The following is a 4,936-nucleotide window of genomic DNA, read 5'->3' as shown; positions in this document are numbered from 1 at the left end:
TTCTAACAGCTTAAGTAGGTCCATAGCAGCAGAGATGTTCTGCTGGAGGGAGAACCATAGAAGGGAGAGTTAGGATCTTGAGATTGAAGTAGTGACAGAAGTGTAGGATATTGTTTGCCACATGTAGATGGTGAAGGTAATAGAAGTGGAGAGGTAAGCCAATGTGGATTGTGAAGGAAACAAAGAAGAGTTTGGAATAATCTTGCTGGCTACTGAGACCTTAGGGTCAGAAAGTCCACAAAAGATGATGAGTTTGAGGGAGTGACCATAGATATGTGTGGGGAAGTTTATGAGAAGGATGAGATTGAGTGAAAATAGGAGGGCAGAAAATGTGGAGGAGAGAAAAATAAGGTAGTGTTTGGGTTAAGATGGACGTCACCAAGGATAAGGAGACACAGCGCATAGGCTAAGGGAAGAGAGAAGAGAGAACATCTCAGTGAAGAAGTTGGCATTCGGCTTGGGAGGATGGGACATGACAAAGATTTAAATGGGATGTAGAAGAGATGGAACAGAGTGACTGCTTAAAGGAGGAGAAGGTGCCAGAAAAGTGAAGGAAAGAAGCTAAGGTGTGAATCGGTCGTGAAGGCTACGACTCCACTATAGCTGTTGACAAGAGCCGAGGAGTAGGGATGCCCAAATATGTACAATGGTACTGATGGTGTTTGATCAGCTAAAACTTCACAGCCTACTAACACAGAATGTTGGTAAATTTGCTATTGCTTGTCCAACCAGAATCACCCTACCTATTATGTATTGTTTTGTAGTCTTATCTGGAGCTGAGTGAGAAGAATCCCAGCCTTCCAGGTTTCATTAGTGAACCAGGGATGCTGGTCAACCATCAGCAGCACCCTGAGCCTGCCTGTCTCAGGTATCAGATGACAGAGTCTGCCACAGACAGCTGACATTGTTTCAAACTTCCACTGTCAGATGTGTTACCTTGTGCACCCCCCCTCCCCACCACCCCCCAACACTCCCACTCTCCCAAGAATGATTGTCATTGGACACTGTCGTGTGCAGATTTGAGACCTCACTGGGTGGAGTAGGTACTCGGAGTTCGTCACAAGCAACATGGAAAGCAGCACAGTTCACCATAAAATGTGTGAGTGCATTGACAACATCCGCCTGATCACAGGTTAGGGACCACCAAGCCACTACAATGAGGCATCTCATACCCCATCAAATGGCTTCATCAGCCTCCAGGTAACCTCTTCCAGCAGCAATTATCTCAAATCTCAGAGATTTCTCACCCAATATATAACCAATCTCTGCCTTCATTATGGTGAAAGGACATCTCCTGACATGTCAACATATCTAAGTCCAATACCAAATACCAGGCTTACATCAACAACAGGTTAATCCAGGTCCTTGTGTGAGGTGTTTGGTAAAGAAGTTTGCCCACCATGTGGCCGACTCCCCCTCTAGGATACTCAGTGATGAGTTTTTGTAGACCGGAGTCCTTCCTTCCTGCCACAATTTCCCTTTCACCATAAATATCACTCACCAGTTACCAGGTCACTGACCCATTTTATCAACCTTGTAACTAGAAGAAACATTAGAAGGATAAAATTAATTATTTGTAATAAGACAGGTTGTCTTTCTCCCTTTGTTATGCCAACATCCATCTCTATTATTTAACCTTACTGTTGTCTCTATACCTAGTCCAAAGTTCATATAACAGAGGGTCAGACGAAAATATAATTATTTAAAACAATTTATTTACTTCTTTGAATGTGTGCTAAGCATGTCTACAGTCTGTAGATATTGGTCTTCCCCCATGTCTCCCACATATTTCTTCTCACTTGTCTCTATATATCTGTGAAAGTACACTCTGTGCAGCTCTCTGATAGCAATACCACTAATGAAAAGGGTTTTGTCTGACTGGACAATTTGGTTTAAGGGGTTGGTGGAGGGGTCAGTGACAGATTGCCTCTAACAGTCACCATGAAGTGATTAAATGTATGTGATTAGGGTTCTCTGACATCAGTGATAGGCTGCTAACCTAAGTTCCAATGTATTACCTTTGGAGTGGTGTCCTGCTTACACCACTGATGGTCAGCATCTGCGTATGGCTGATCTATCTGGGTAAAACAGTGTACATCTATAAAATCAGAGAAATCTTCTTTCATGATTAATTCCATCCTGTCTCTAAGAATACCAAATCCTGAATTCGTAGCTCCTTAGATAGTAGACCGAATGTGCGTCAACGCATTCTGGAGCAATGTTCCTATGTTGCTTAGTCCCTGGGTCAGGGAGGATGTATTACAGTCAGTTGTTTGATACAATTTCCCGCATGATGGACTGTATTGCAACTATTTTGGTCCAGGACATTATGCACGTCGGAGATAGATTTCAGCACATAATCCAGGATGACTTTCCAATGTAATACATTGTCAGAGATGCTGTCCTTTGGATGAGGTGTGAAATTGATGTCCTGTATGCCTATTCAGGTGGATGTTAAAGAACATATTACACTATTCAGAGAAGAGCAGGGAACTCTCCCACTACTCTGGACAACATTTCTTCCTCAACCAACTGAGAACAGATTAGCTGGCCATTTACCTCATTGCTGTTATGGGTATTTTGCTTTACACAAAATAGCTACCGGACCTGCCTACACAACAACAGTCATTGCACTTTAAAAGCAATTCATTGTACATGAAGCACTTGGGGCCATTACTGAAAAATATGATAAATTACATAAAAATATAAGTATTTTTTTCTCCATCTCTCTATCCTCCACTGTAATGTGCATGGTGGCCATAATGAGAAGGCATCCCACTGAACTCAGTACCTCATTGCCCTTCTGATGGATATTGGTTTAGGCCACCTGAGACCTCTCCACCTCAACCAATGGGAGTAATACATCCTTCATGTTTGGTGAGTGCTCATTCGTAATGTGCTGATAATTCACCAAGTTGTCCAGATCGAGGTGGGTAAGTCTCTATACTCTTGTTTGGTGCAGTACTGATGCAAGTGTATGTGACTTCTGGTGCTGTGTGTAGTGCAGGAGTTCTCTGCAGTTTGCTCTTCTGTGGAGCGTAAAAATATATATTAGAAGGCTATCCCAGAGATGATACGCCACAGTCAAATGTATTGCTCATGTGTAGATACGGAAAGAAAGGTAGTGTTATTCCTAAAGTAAGCAATCATAGATAAACAATTACTGGATTCAGTGGTGGATAAATTCATATTGGATTCAGTTACCCTTTCCAAACTCTTGAGGCCAAATGTTCCATCACAGGTTGGTCTGACTCTATTAGTTGCCATGTCTCCCATCGTGTCAATCATGGATAAGGCCATCTTTGATCACTTCCTTGTATCCCTCTCCATCCACATCCGCTTCCCCCTCCCAAACCCACTTCTTTCTGTGTTCACCCCTGGAAAAAACTCTCCTCCAAGTCACTTACAACGGCACTTCCAAATTCCCAAATGTCTAGCCTTTGGCCCTCCATTCACCATGACATTTCTGCAGATACCGATCTGCTCAATCATACCATCACCTCCACCTTCGATGCCCTTATCCCCATTAAAGCCATTACTCTCTCTCACCCTGATCATTCTCCCAGTACAGACCTCATCTTCACTCCCTTAAGTCCAAAGGACGCAGATTTGAACATTTATGGCATTAGGATCATCCTGGAATGCAAAGATAACCCCCAGCTTCCCTTCTCCACTACAAACCGTCTTCTTAAACCCTTCTCCCCTGCCTCCCCCACCCTCACCTCCAACAACAAGAGCAAGGAGCTCATGGACATCTTTGTCACTAAGATTGAGGCCACCCGGTCAGCTGCCTCTGCTGCTTCCCTCCCTTCCCCTAGCCCATCAAGCCAAACTTCCCCTGAAGTTACCCCCAGCCCCAGCCCTGAACTTGCATCATTCTCTAGTGTCTCTCCTATCTCCCCTCATGCCTTCTCCGAGCTCATCTTGACCATGAGACCCACCTTCTGCTCCTTCGACACTGTTTCCACCAAACTGCTGGCCACCCAACTTCCCTTCCTGGCCCCCATGTTAGCAGATATTGTTAACCGTTCCCTCTCCTCAGGTATTGTCCCCCACTCCCCTTCAAATCTGCCGTCATCACCACCTCCTCAAAAAACCCACCTTTGACCCCTCTGCCCTTGCAAACGACCGCCCAATCTTCAACCTCCCTTTCCTCTCCAAGTCCTTGAAGGTATTATTGCCTCCTAAATCCCTAATCCATCTTTCCCGCAATTCCATGTTTGAGTCCCTCCAATCAGGTTTCTGGCCCTGCCACAGTACTGAAACAGTCCTCATCAAAGTCACAAATGACATCCTATGTGACTGTGACCGTGGTAAACTATCCCTCCTCATCCTTCTTGACCTGTCTGCAGCCTTTGACACAGCTGACCGCACCATCCCCATCCAAAGCCTCTCCTCCGTCGTCCAACTGGGAGGGACTGCGCTCACCTGGCTCCATTCTTATCAATCCACTCGTAGCCAGAGAATCACCTGCAATAGTTTCTCTTCCCATTCCTGCACCGTTACCTCTGGAGTCCCCCAAGGATCTGTTCTTGGCCCCTTCTACTTTTCATCTACATGCTGCCCCTCAGCAACATCATCCGAAAACATAAAGTCAGATTCCACATGTACACTGACGACACCCAGCTCTACCTCACCATACCCCCCACGACCCTTCCACTATCTCTGATTTTTCACACTGCTTGCCTGACATCCAGTACAGAATGAGCAAAAATTTCCTCCAACTATATATTGGGAAGACCAAAGTCATTGTCTTCGGTCCCCACCACAAACTCCATTCCTTAGCCACCGACTCCATCCCTCTCCCTGGCCATTGTCTGAGGCTGAACCAGACCGTTCGCAACCTTGGTGTCCTATTTGACCCTGAGATAACCTTCCGACCACATATCCACTCCATCACCATGACCGCCTGCTTCCACCTCCGTTACATCACCCG

Source organism: Heptranchias perlo, chromosome 3 (genome assembly GCF_035084215.1).
Source record: "Heptranchias perlo isolate sHepPer1 chromosome 3, sHepPer1.hap1, whole genome shotgun sequence".
NCBI classification, from domain to species: Eukaryota; Metazoa; Chordata; class Chondrichthyes; order Hexanchiformes; family Hexanchidae; genus Heptranchias; species Heptranchias perlo.
This window is presented reverse-complemented; position numbering follows the sequence as displayed.